The sequence below is a fragment of the Octopus sinensis genome, linkage group LG14, assembly GCF_006345805.1.
Source record: "Octopus sinensis linkage group LG14, ASM634580v1, whole genome shotgun sequence".
NCBI lineage: Eukaryota > Metazoa > Mollusca > Cephalopoda > Octopoda > Octopodidae > Octopus > Octopus sinensis.
This window is the reverse complement of record NC_043010.1, coordinates 17,103,189-17,118,188: the sequence shown is the minus strand read 5'-3', so window position 1 is coordinate 17,118,188 and position 15,000 is coordinate 17,103,189. Positions and strand designations below refer to the sequence as shown.

The window sequence follows — 15,000 nt, the reverse complement described above, 5'->3', positions numbered from 1 at the left end:
GGACACCGGTCCGTCGCAGGTGAGCGGCAAGATGCAGGAGGAAAGAGTGAGAGAAAGTTGTGGCGAAAGAGTCAGCAGAAGTTTCGCCATTACCTTCTGCCGGAACCGCGTGAAGCTTAGGTGTTTCACTCATAAACACACACATCGCCCGGTCTGAGATTCGAACCCGCGATCCCTCGACCGCGAGTCCGCTGCTCTAACCACAAGGCCATGTGCCTCCACAGGGGAAACTGTCACATCTTAAGACTCTCATTTAATAGCCAAAGTACAACTTTCTCACTTAAGATGGAAGTCCCAAAAAGGGATCTATTCAGTTTGAACGGCAGTTTTTTCTAGCGGTGTCATATGAAATTGTCACTCATAATTATGACCCTATTATCGATCTATTGCATTTCAATCAGTTTTAGGGTTAGGGTTAGTTAGGGTTAGGGGTGGGGGGAGGTATCTTTTTTTCTTGACAAATGTAAATAAACCCAATCTGTTTCTTAAACGAGGGACATATTCATACGGCACAGAATGCTTTTTTTATACCTCAATAGACATCAGTGATTCGTTGAAATTGCAAAAATTGAAGAAAAAACAACAACAAATATCTTACAAACTATAGAATTTTCTCAATAAAGCCAAGAGAAAAAGATGTTTTATAAACACATTCTACCAGTATACGAAGTTTAAAATTTTTTAGTTACCTAGAAATTATGTTAAAAAAAACTGCCGTTCAAACCGAAAAGATCCCCCAAAAGACATTCTACTCTGTGGCGTCTTTGCTATTTAATGTGTTTCAAGTATTAATAACTGCACTGTTTATTAGCAGCCCGAATATGCTTGATGCACGTTCGAACTAGGGAACAAGCTACTCACTGCGTTTTGTCACGGAGAATACATCTAGCTTGTTGACAAATGGTGTGCATACATCTAGATTAGCTCACAGCGCCACGGAGTAGTTGTCTCTTCGTCGGTCACAAACACTGAGCAGAGACACAGCGAGCTGAATTAATAACCACCGGGTTAATCAGTACATCATTAGTGGTGGGAGGAGCTCTGGGGCAGATGGGTGTGGTCGGTATTTATAATTCATTAGTTTCCTTATCATTGATGTTTCCTTATGCACTTTTAATCAGATTCTCATATTAGAAAATGTAAAAAAACAAAACAAAACAAAAAAACATCTGGCATAGTAGTAATAGTAGTAGTAGCAGCAGCAGCAGCAGCAGTAGTAGTAGTTATAGTAGTAGTAGTTATAGTAATAGTAGTAGTGGTAGTAGTAATTGTAGTAGTAGTAGTAGTAGAAGTAGTAGTAGAAGTAGAAGTAGTAGTAGTAGTAGTAGTAGTAGTAGTAGTAGTAGTAGTAGTAGTAGTAGTAGTAGTAGCTCCACATAGTGCCAGAACTTAATAGGAGTTAATAAAATAGGAGTTAATAAAAACGAGGGGTCAAAATGACGCCCCCGTCCCAGATAATACGGAAAGAAGCATTTGAAGAATGTAGCACATTGAAGCCTCTTGAAATATGGGAACACCGTACCAATGAGGGAGTCCTTATGCAATCGTTCAAGCTGTTAGGCATAGTAGTGAAGTCTCCCTCATATATCACCCTATCGTCTTAAGTGTAGACGTTAAATCACAAAGGCGTCTGTTGATCACTTCTTCCCAAATCTGCGAGTCCAATCTGAAAGCATTCTTTATAGATTCCGGTTGATAAGAACTTAATGTTAATACACCACACCAGTTGCCAGCCGACTGGAGGCGTGTCCCATTTCAAGAAGAGGCTCTGAAGTGGCAAAACCTATTTCTTTACTACCCACAAGGGGCTAAACACAGAGGAGACAAACAAGGACAGACAGACGGATTAAGTCGATTACATCGATCCGAGTGCGTAACTGGTACTTAATTTATCGACCCCGAAAGGATAAAAGGCAAAGTCGACCTCGGCGGAATTTGAACTCAGAACGCAGCGGCGGACGAAATACCACAAAGCATTTCGCCCGGCGTGCTAACGTTTCTGCCAGCTCGCCGCCTTGGCAAAACCTGTCAAGGATTTCTTTAAACCCCGACCATTTTTAGACAGTAGACTTGGAATGACATTGATGCTTGTCGTTGATCCAAACAGCCCCGTTGCAGTGAACGTCTAGCGACATAACAAAGCGCCGATTGTTGTTGATGTTGAAACCGCAGGAGCGTCAAAGGAAAGCCGAGAGTTTGAACGGTTCTAATGAACGAAAGATGCAAATAGATTTTGAAGGAAGCGCTCCTGTCCTCAAACCATATCGCCAGAATGAGGCAATGTCCGTCCATCATCTTATGGCATCGGGTGACTTGTTCTCTTCTTGTACTTGTTTCGGTCATTAGTCTGCGGCCATGCTGGGGCATCGTCTTGAAGAATTTTAGTCGAACGAATCGACTTCCAATACTTGTTTTGTTGAAGCCGATATTTATTCTATCGGTCACTTTTGCTGAACCGCTAATTTACGGAGACGTAAACACACAGATACCGGTTGTCGAGAGGTTGTGTCACACACACACACACACACACACACACACACATTCTTTAAAGTTATTCTTTTGTTCTGTTCTTTTATTCTTTTATTTGTTTCAGTCATTTGACTGCGGCCATGCTGAAGCACCGCCTTTAGTCGAGCAAATCGACCCCAGGACTTATTCTTTGTAAGCCAAGTACCTACTCTATCAGTCTCACCTGCCGAACCGCGATGTTATGTGGATGTAAACACACCAACATCGGTTGTCAAGCGATGGTTGGGGGATAAACAGAGGCACACAAACATATACATACATACATACATACATACATACATACATACATACATACATACATATATATATATATATATATATATATATATATATATATATATATATTATATATATATATGTGAGGGGCTTCTTTCAGTTTCCATCTACCAAATCCACTCAGAAGGCTTTGGTCGGCCCGAGGCAATAGTAGAAGACACTTGCCCAAGGTGCCACGCTGTGGGACTGAACCCGGAACGATGTGGTTAGTAAACAAGCTACTTATCACACAGCCACTCCAGCGCGCGCACGCGCGCGCGTGTGTAATTTAAACGAGGAAAGATGTCAGATTGACATTACAATTGTTTCCGTAAATGGAGAATATTCTAATTCCATATCTCACGCTATGTTATACATTTCATAAGGCGGCGAGCTGGCAGAATCGTTTGCACGCCGGGCGAAATGCTTAGCGGTATTTCGTCTGCTGTTACGTTACGTTCTGAGTTCAAATTCCGCCGAGGTCGACTTTGCCTTTCATCCTTTCGGGGTCGATAAAATTAAGTACCAATTACGCACTGGTGTCGATGTAATCGACATAATCCGTTTGTCTGTACTTGTTTGTCTCCTCTATGTTTAGCCCCTTGTGGACAATAAAGAAATAAGAATCGTTTGCACGCCGGGCGAAATGCTTAGCGGTATTTCGTCTGCCGCTACGTACTGAGTTCAAATTCCGCCGAGGTCGACTTTGCCTTTCATCCTTTCGGGGTCGATAAATTAAGTACCAGTTGCGTACTGTGATCAATCTAATCGACTGGCCCCCTCCCCCAAAATATCAGACCTTGTACCTAGAGTAGAAAATAATGTTATAGATTTCATGTAGTTTATATAATAGATGCCATAAGATATGGGAATATGTCATAGTCCTATGGTACGTTGGCTTCCTCGGGATTTGAAGGCACCATCGAGTAAATGAACGGTTTGCGAGGAGGTTTTTTGGGTGTGTCACAATCTATAAATAGACCAAACACTTAGAAATCTCCTGTAGCCAAGATTCGGTACGATGCGCTAATGAGATGGTTCCCAGGATTATAGCTATCTCCTCAATATGTGTGGTGTATAGTGTGTGTGCGCGTATATATATATATTATATATATATATATATATATATTATATATTATATATATATATATATAGATATATATATATATATATATTTATATTATATATTTATATATTTATATATTTATATATATATATATTTATATATTTATATATATATATATATATATATATATATATATATACATATATATATATATACATATATATATATACATGTGTGTGTGTGTGTGTGTGTGTGTGTGTGTGTGTGGCAGCGCAATGGTCCAGTGGTTAGGGCAGCGGACTCGCCGTCGTAGGATCGTGGTTTCGATTCCCAGACCGGGCGTTGTGAGTGTTTATTGAGCGAAAACACCTAAAGCTCCACGAGGCTCCGGCAGGGGATGGTGGTGATCCCTGCTGTACTCTTTCGTCACAACTTTCTCTCGCTCTTCTTCTGTTGGCGTCATCTGAAGGCTAAAACAATGCGAAGCGCATTGTGACCAGCGATGTGTAGCAACAACTGACAGTCTAGTCGGTCACATGATCACGTGATATATATATATATATATATATATATATATATATATATATATATATATATATATATATATAAGTATGTATGTGTGTATGTAAATATGAATATGTATGTATGTATTCCGAGTTCAATTCCCAGCGGCGCGTTATGTCCTTGAGAAAGACATTTTATTTCACATTGCTCTAGTCCACTCAGCTGGTAAAAATGAGTTGTACCTGTAATTCAGAAGGGGCCAGCCTTGTCACATTCTGTGTCATACTGGGATCTCTCAGAGAACTACACTAAGGGTGCACGTGTCTGTGGAGTACTCAGCCACTTGCACAGTAATTTCATGAGCTGACCGTTCTGCGCTTTCCAATCAACTGGAACCCTCGTCGTCGCAATCGACGGAGTGCCAGTTTTTATATGTGTGCACGTGTGTGTGCGGTTGTGTGTGTGCGTGTGTGCACGTGTGTGTGCGTGTGTGTGCGTGTGTGTGTGTGTGCGTCTGTGTGTGTGTGTGTGGTGTGCGTGTGTGTGTGTGTGCGTGTGTGTGTGTATGTGCGTGTGTGCGTGTGTGCGTGTGTGTGCGTGTGTGTGTGCATGTGTGTGTGTATGTCGTGCGCGCGTGACTATGGACAGAGTGATAGAAATGGTTCCATGCTGGAATGCTGCCTCGTTTCCATTTAGACATGGCCACCCTTCTCGTCTGTCTCATTTTTCGATCGATCGACGCGCATCTATTTTCAGGCGAACGTACGTGAGAAGTTGTCGACATTGGAAACACGAGTTTCCTTTTACACCTCGCCTGAATATCCGATCTCCTCGGCAATATTTTATTGCATTTTCAAGATGGATGTATTAAACTGAAGGAGGAAGAGGAGGAGGAAGAGAGAGAGAGAGAGAGAGAGAGAGAAAGAGAGAGAGAGAGAGAGAGAGAGAAAGTGGGAGGAATGTTAGCCGTGATTAAACTAAAACTTGTACATAGTGCACAATAATATTATGATACTACTTCAATCGCCTCAAAGATCGACGCCATCAACATGACTCCTCCCTCCACAAGCACTTCAGTATGATTCCAATACCAATTTTGGTAATGCTAACACCTCCACCACCATCATCACCACTGCTAACCCTCCCCACCATCAGCCCACTCCTATCAACATTACTCTTCTTTTTATCTCCTTCGTTGCTTTCACTTCCGTTGCATTCAACTTCTGACGTGAACAGATCCAGCGTTACTCATTTTCGGAAATAAGAATTCTCCGTAGATTTTTTTTGCTTAAGACTAATTCTACTTCAGCAGTTTTCGATTTTATTTCTTCTCTAACTGGTCCCCTACTTTATAATAATAATAATATAATAATAATAATAATAATAATAATAATAATAATAATAATAATTGTGTACAGTGCTCAGGTGCACTACAACTCATCTAAAGTGTATATATAATCAGGTGTAGTTTCAACGGATTTCGGGAAGCATGAGGGCCTTAAAGGATGCAGTGTCATGGCAGTCAACAACTGATGCAGGCAGTTTATTCCACGCTTCAGCAACCCTGAGCGTGAAAAAATGTTTCCGAAAGTCATGGGAGCTGTGCTGTTTTCTGACTTTGTAGGCATGTCCACGTGTGTTAGACACATGGAGATCAAAAAGGTGTTCAGTGTTGTTGTTGGTGAGGTGGTTGATAACCTTGTGGGTGTTTACCAAGTCCGTCGCTAGACGCCGGAGCTTCAGTGAATCCATGCCCAGGGAAACAAGGCGCTCAGAATATGGTAGGTGTCTGATGGAGGGTATGCGTTTGGTTGCACGTCTCTGGACAGATTCCAGGAGGTCAATGTTCTGAGCAAGATAGGGATTCCAAACTGATGATGCGAATTCCAAGTGTGGTCGTACCATAGCTGTATACAGTTTTAAATAGATGGCTGGAGAGCGGCTAACAAAAGTCTTGCTGAGTGATGCCAAGACACCCTCGGCCTTCTTGACAATTTTAGAGATATGCTTTGTCCAACGCAAATCACTGCTGACAGTGATGCCTAGGTCACGCTCGCAAGAGGATTTCTTGATATCAGTGTTGTGGAGGGAGTATGTGGACGCAGGGTTTTTTCTCCCAAAATGCATGGTGGTACACTTGTCCACAGCCAGTTTCAGTTGCCAGTCTGTGATCCATTGCTGCATTGTGTCTAGGTCTGATTGCAGGAAAGAGTTGTAGACATCAGGATCTGTCCTCTTGATTTCAAGGTACAGCTTGATGTCGTCTGCATATTTCAATACTGTGGCATTCTTTAAATTGGCATCTATGTCATTAATGTATGCCACAAACAGGAGGGGACCAAGGACAGATCCCTGTGGTACACCCGATGACATCTCATATGGTATAGAGTGCTGTCCTAGAACTGTGACTACCTCCTTTCGGCTGAGGATGAAGGATTTCAACCAGTTAAAAAGGTCATCCCCCACACCCATTGCAGAGAGTTTCACCATAAGCCTTTTGTGTGGCACAGAGTTGAAAGCCTTAGCAAAGTCAAGGTAGACAACATCCACCCATGAGCCACTGTCAGTTTTCGATTTTATTTTTCTCGTACTGGTCCCCCAATCGTAACTAGCTTCTGTTTGCTGAGAACGTTACCGTTGTACCTCATAATATAGGGGTTTCTAATTCAGGTTCAAGGCTAAGAATTGCCACAAGGAGGGAGTTTGTCGTCGCCATCGCCATCAGCCCTTCACAGGTTCTAAATTTTATCGATCTCGAAAAAAAAAAAATTTTTTTTAAATAAATAAAAGGTTAAGATGACTTTGACGGGATTTGAACGCAAAGCAGATAGAGTGGATAGGTGGATAGGAGTCATGGATAGGTGGATAGGGACCACGAATATGTGGATAGGAGCCATGGACAGGTGGATAGGAGTCATGGATAGGTAGATAGGAGTCATGGATAGGTGGATAGGAGTCATGGATAGGTGGATAGGAGTCATGGATAGGTGGATAGGGATCACGAATAGGTGGATAGGAGTCATGGATAGGTGGATAGGAGTCATGGATAGGTAGATAGGAGTCATGGATAGGTGGATAGGAGTCATGGATAGGTGGATAGGAGTCATGGATAGGTAGATAGGAGTCATGGATAGGTAGATAGGAGTCATGGATAGGTGGATAGGAGTCATGGATAGGTGGATAGGACCACGAATATGTGGATAGGAGCCATGGATAGGTGGATAGGAGTCATGGATAGGTGGATAGGAGTCATGGATAGGTGGATAGGAGTCATGGATAGGTGGATAGGGATCCCGAATAGGTGGATAGGAGTCATGGATAGGTGGATAGGAGTCATGGATAGGTGGATAGGAGTCATGGATAAGTGGATAGGAACCATGAATAGAGAAGTGGTGGCGTGCATTGCGGCAAACAACGTCTCACGCTGAGTTACGTGAAAGAGACATCACAAAGCAATCCTTACCACTTTTCTGCCAGCCCGCTGCCGATGCAGTTTGGAGAACAGTTGTGCTTTTTTGAAATTTAGGCACGAGTCATTATTCCTCCTCGATTGATTCAATGACCCAAGTTCATTACTGGTACAAATTAATGCTGATGTAATTCAAGAGAAAGTAGGCTACGGAGGAATTAATGCCAAAGTTGTCTCTGGCGGAATTCTACCCCAAGTCGTTTATTGGGATGCAGCTAATATCAAATTCCAATTTGTATTTGGAATTCATGTTCTACAAAAGATAAATAACGAAAGGTTTATTACAGGGTCGTGGCTTTTTGCAGACGATAATATTTTATGTCCAAATAGGCTGAATGGAGACTCTTCGAGAAAACTGAATGTAGAACAGTAAGTGCAGGCGTGGGTGTGTGGTAAGACGCTTGCTTCCTAACCACATAGTTCTGGGTTCAATCCTACTCCGTGAAACTTTGAGCAAGTGTCTTCTACTATAGCGTTGGGACGACCAAAGCCTTGTGAATGGATTTGGTAGACGGAAACTAAAAGAAGCCTGTCGTATATATGCATGTATATATATATATATATATATATATATATATATATATATATATATATATATATATATATGTTATATAAAATCCATTGTGTCTGTGTGTGTCTTCTAGGATCTCGGGTATCCTCTATCCGATTGCGCTCAAATTTTATATGTAGATACCGACGGTATCAGGGCGTGTATAAGTCTTGAAAAAAATACAAAAATCGATTCCAGGTGAGAATGCGATCGATAAAGTCGTGGGAACGTGCATTTGTACGCGCAAGTACATCAATCGAAATCCATCTTTTGATGGTGTCTCAAATTTAGGTTAAATCAGTGTTTCTCAAGGCTCAAGGGAGAGGCCTATGGGACGGTCGGACAAGTAGTTTTGAGAAAATTTGATTTAAATGTTTGAGAACTCAACACCGTCCATGGGCGGGCGGCGTTTTGCTCGTATATATATATAAGCGCAAATTAGGCAATCAACGTTTTATACATCCTCATACATTTATAAATTCGACTAAAAATGCGTATATATATATATGTTAATACATATCGACATATATGAATAATTATATATATATGTATATATATATATATAATATATATATATATATATATATATATATATATATATATGTTATATAAAATCCATTGTGTCTGTGTGTGTCTTCTAGGATCTCGGGTATCCTCTATCCGATTGCGCTCAAATTTTATATGTAGATACCGACGGTATCAGGGCGTGTATAAGTCTTGAAAAAAATACAAAAATCGATTCCAGGTGAGAATGCGATCGATAAAGTCGTGGGAACGTGCATTGTACGCGCAAGTACATCAATCGAAATCCATCTTTTGATGGTGTCTCAAATTTAGGTTAAATCAGTGTTTCTCAAGGCTCAAGGGAGAGGCCTATGGGACGGTCGGACAAGTAGTTTTGAGAAAATTTGATTTAAATGTTTGAGAACTCAACACCGTCCATTGGGCGGGCGGCGTTTTGCTCGTATATATATATAAGCGCAAATTAGGCAATCAACGTTTTATACATCCTCATACATTTATAAATTCGACTAAAAATGCGTATATATATATATGTTAATACATATCGACATATATGAATAATTATATATATATGTATATATATATATATATATATATATATATATATATATGTGTGTGTGTGTATGTATATACACACACATAAAAATACATGTAAATAAAACCCATGTGGGATACATATGGAAAGAAATGTGTGTGTGTGGTCACTGCTTTTACATCCGGTATTGGTATGTTTATGTCCCTGTAATTTAGCAATTCTGCAAAAGAGACAGCTAGAATAACTACCAGTTTTTTTAAAAAAAAAAAAAAGGACCCGATAACGGCTTGGAGTCATTCGACTAAAAAATTCTTCAAGGCGGTGCCCCAGCATGGCTGCGGTCAAATGAGTGAAAGCAAGTAGAAGATGAAAGATATCACTCACAAGTCTTTCGACCCCCTCCTCCACCCCTAAAGAATCAAGCCGAAGAGTTTTGTTATGGGTGAGTTTTGTGAAAGTTCAACATTTTAATGGTTGCATCGCCAAATATAATGTTATATTTAGTGAAACTACCGACGTTAACCATGGATAAGGACCACGAATAGATTGATAGGGGCCATGAACATGGATAGGTGGATAGGAGTCATTAATAGGTGGATAGGAGTCATGGATAGGTGGATAGGAGTCATGGATAGGTGGATAGGGACCACGAATATGTGGATAGGAGCCATGGACAGGTGGATAGGAGTCATGGATAGGTAGATAGGAGTCATGGATAGGTGGATAGGAGTCATGGATAGGTAGATAGGAGTCATGGATAGGTGGATAGGGATCACGAATAGGTGGATAGGAGTCATGGATAGGGATCACGAATAGGTGGATAGGAGTCATGGGTAGGTGGATATGAGTCATGGATAGGTGGATAGGAGTCATGGATAGGTGGATAGAAGTCATGGATAGGTGGATAGGAGTCATGGATAGGTGGATAGGTGTCATGGATAGGTAGATAGGAGTCATGGATAGGTGGATAGGGATCACGAATAGGTGGATAGGAGTCATTAATAGGTGGATATGAGTCATGGATAGGTGGATAGGAGTCATGGATAGGTGGATAGAAGTCATGGATAGGTGGATAGGAGTCATGGATAGGTAGATAGGAGTCATGGATAGGTGAATAGGAGTCATGGATAAGTGGATAGGAGTCCTGGATAAGTGGATAAGAACCATGAATAGAGAAGTGGTGGCGTGCATTGCGGCAAACAACGTCTCACGCTGAGTTACGTGAACGGAAGGAGAGTAGGAGGAGGAGAAGTGAAAGAATAGGAAGAAGAAAAAGAAAAGAAAGAGGACAAGTCGTAGTGAAAGAAGACGAAGAAAAAGAAGAGCGGGAGAGGGAGACGGAGGAGGGGGTGAAAGCCGACAAGAAGAAAAGAAAGAAAATAGAAAGAATGAAAGGAAAAAGGTATGGAAGACGAAGAAAATCAAGTAATTCATTTCTTACCGTTTCTTGTTCCACTGTTTTGGGTGTCACAGCGTTGTGTCACACTCTTGTAGGTTCCACAGTGGCGTAGGTGCCAGAGTATTGATCAAGCGATGTGTTGATATTCCTGGCAGAAGTTACCAAAGTTGGAATCAATGCTTGGCGTGGTTTTCATCTGAAGCTCTGGTTTTCCTGCAACCAATTTCGGTGAGTCAGTACAAAGTGTAAATAGATGCATGTGTGTGTACGTGCATGTGTGTGTGTGTGTGTGTGTGTATGTGTGTGTTGCTAATCAGTACTATAGTTTGTAAGATATTTGTTGTTTTTTTCTTCAATTTCTGCAATTTCAACCAATCAATGACGTCCATTGAGGTAAAAAAACATTCTGTGCCGTATGAATATGTCCCTCGTTTAAGAAACAGATTGGGTTTATTTACATTTGTGGAGAAAAAATGATACCCTTCCCTCCACCCCTAACCCTAACTAACCCTAACTAACCCTAACCCTAAAAGAGAATGAAATGCAATAGATCGATACTAGGGTCATAATTATGGGTGACAATTTCATATGTGACCGCTAGAAAAAACTGCCGTTCAAACCGAAAAAATGCCATCATCACCAACACAACCAACAACACCATCAGTTGCAGCGGACCTCAACGAGAAGGCATGTGCCTGCTTAATCGAATTACTAGAAATAGCAGTCAAATCTCCTACCGTCTTTAAAAAGCAGAGTGATAATGGATAACATAATTCAAGAGTCACTATTTGAAATATAAACGGAATAGTCACGCTTGGATTATAAGTCCCCCTATTTAGAGCTCATCGCCATGGTTGTCGTTCTCCCGCTAGAAAAAGCAACTAAATCTCTCTTCCTTAAATCATAACCTGCCTTCATTAATTAAAAGAAGGGCAATTTGAATAATACAAGTTCACAATCTGAGGTGGTCATTTCTGGAAATCTTTTAATCATAGATAGATCTGGTCGATCAGGACTTATTTGGGGCTAAACAACGACAACGACGACACGGGACAAAACTCACAAACAGGGTGTATACAACACTTACATACATTCACACATCACACGCATCTATACACTTCAAGACACACTCTGCTATATACGCACCAACATATTTACACACACACACACACTATAAAATAATCCTTTCCATAAAATGATCCTAAATTTCAGGCCTGAAATTTAGGGGGAAGGGATCTAGTCGATTATATCGACCCCAGTACTCAACTGGTACTTGTTTCATTGACCCCCGAAAGGGTAAAACGCATTTGAACTCAAAACGTAGCGGCAGACGAAATACCTATTTCTTTACTACCCACAAGGGGCTAAACACAGAGAGGACAAACAAGGACAGACAAACGGATTAAGTCGATTATATCGAACCCCAGTGCGTAACTGGTACTTATTTAATCGACGGGCAAAGTCGACCTCAGCGGAATTTGAACCCACACCGTAACGGCAGACGAAATACGGCTATGCATTTCGCCCGGCGTGCTAACGTTTCTGCCAGCTCGCCGCCTTTTGAAATGGTACAATAGCAATAGGCTTAATATTCAAACAAATACAAAAGAATTATACATGGAGAGAGAAATTAGATAAGATATACTGCAAGTTGTTTTTTGGACTGTTGCAGAGACAAAAATTCTTTCATTGTTTTAACATTTAGAATCCTGCTCGATTTGCCTCTGGTGCACTTTTGATCAGTTGTCAGAAAACGTGTGCAGAATAGTCTCAACTCTCTCGCGGACATGCTAAGGGCATTGGTTATTTGATTTATAAATTTCTTTACTACCCACAAGGGGCTAAACACAGAGGGGACAAACAAAAACAGACAAAGGGATTAAGTCGATTACATCGACCACAATGCGTAACTGGTACTTATTTAATCGACCCCGAAAGGTTGAAAGGCAAAGTCGACCTCGGCGGAATTTGAAGCCACAACGTTACGGCAGACGAAATACCTATTTCTTTATTACCCACAAGGGGCTAAACACAGAGGGGACAAACAAAGACAGACAAAGGGATTAAGTCGATTACATCGACCCCAGTGCGTAACTGGTACTTATTTAATCGACTCCGAAAGGTTGAAAGGCAAAGTCGACCTCGGCGGAATTTGAACCCACAACGTAACGGCAGACGAAATACCGCTAAGCATTTCGCCCAGTGTGCTAACGATTCTGCCAGCTCGTCGCCTTACACACAATGTAAAATAATACAAGAACAATATGTAAACACAGCTGCTCAACATGTACAGTATATGCATAATATATACAAAACACACACACACACACACACACACACACATAGTTGTACATTATATATACAATATATTCATATTAGTAAATAATTTAGCCAATAACAAATATATCAGTGCTCCAGTATGGTCACAGGAGATTAAAATATAGAGTTTAGAATATGTCTGTAGGGACTCACACGTTCATACAGAGTAAACTACATACTTATACAAATTCACACACACACACACAACACACACACACACACCAGTTAATATGTGATGGGAGAGAGTTGGGTGCAGAAGAATGTGACGTTTCAGGATGGGCACTTCGTCCGAGAGAAAAAAAAATACAGATTTATTCTCAGAACGGAATTTCCATTCCCTCCCCGCCACACCATACCAATTTCTCCAAAATTGCTTCGCTGTGGAATCGTTGACAATGGTGGAAGATAGTCATCATCTATCGTTTCGGATTCCATTGTTATGGAACCATTGTAGCTTTCCGATATAGCAGGTATAATTAAAAGACGGGCAATTTGAATAATACAAGTTCACTGAACCCGGACCCATGTCGTTCGTAAGCAAGCTACTTACAACACAGCCAACTCCTATAATTTAGACCAAGCAGTGAGCTCATCGACATGTCGCTATCCCGCAAGAAGAAGTAACCAAATCTGTTCTAAATTATAATATACATAAACAATCGTTCATTTATCAAATACCGAGGCATCATACCACGCTGTCCGCTTAAAGCCTATCCCACACCTATTACTACATTCGCAGCAAATGTTTAGGGTAAAACTCAGTTCCTTACCCGTATCTTTTCGGTTTGAACGGCAGTTTTTAACATAATTTCTAGGTAACTAAAAAATTTTAAACTTCGTATACTGGTAGAATGTGTTTATAAAACATCTTTTACTCTTGGCTTTATTGAGAAAATTCTATAGTTTGTAAGATATTTGTTGTTTTTTCTTCAATTTCTGCAATTTCAACCAATCACTGACGTCCATTGAGGTAAACAACATTCTGTGCCGTATGAATATGTCCCTCGTTTAAGAAACAGATTGGGTTTATTTACATTTGCGAAGAAAAAAAGATACCCTTCCCCCCATCCCTAACCCTAACCCTAAAACAGATTGAAATGCAATAGATCGATATTAGGGTCATAATTATGAGTGACAATTTCATATGACACCGCTAGAAAAAACTGCCAGTCAAACCGACAAGATCCCTTTACCCCCCACAGACCCACTCCCCGCAAGTGTGCTTGCTGACGATGTTCCCTTGCAGACATATTCAGATCAATGTCAGAGTTCATAGATCGCGAGAGGGATGGTGGTAGTGGTGGTGGTGGTGGTGGTGTTGAGTCACAGGTCATGATCATCGATCTCTCTTTGATGGCTAACTGAAACGAAACACAACCGTCACACAAAATGGTGCCAGTTTCGAGCGCATTCGATCATGGTAGACATATCTCACCTTCTAGTCAAGGTAAAGGGGAGAACGGCAACCTGAGTCTCAGCATCGCTATTGGGAGGAGGTGGAGTACACTTTGAAAGCCTGGTCCGAATGCTTGCAACGCAGTCGGATCCACTAAGAACTTCTATGAAACGACATGATGGTGTGAACTCTTTACGACCACTCCTGACTCTAGCTCTATCCTTCTCTTTTTCTATGTATATATGTACATATGTATATGTGTGGTGTGAGTGTGTATGTGTGTGTGTGTATCTATCTATCTATCTATCTATCTATCTATCTATCTATCTATCTATCTATCTATCTATCTATCTATCTATCTATCTATCTATCTATCTGTCTGTCTATCTATCTATCTATCTATCTATCTATCTATCTATCTATCTATCTATCTATCTATCTATCTATCTATCTATC

At 40.8% G+C, this 15,000-nt stretch overlaps 1 protein-coding gene across 3 annotated transcripts in view; it reads right to left on the bottom strand.

Moving 5' to 3' along the window:
- The window catches only part of LOC115218997, a 42,114-nt gene that overhangs the window by 24,588 nt on the left and 2,526 nt on the right, over window positions 1-15,000 (bottom strand). For 2 of the 3 annotated variants that reach the window (XM_036508692.1, XM_036508691.1), the window contains exon 2: window positions 10,872-11,042. The exons of the other annotated variant lie outside the window; for it this stretch is intronic. The gene's annotated coding sequence lies outside the window, so the exon portion shown is untranslated. The remainder of the gene's footprint in view (window positions 1-10,871; window positions 11,043-15,000) is intronic. 3 annotated transcript variants of the gene reach the window in all.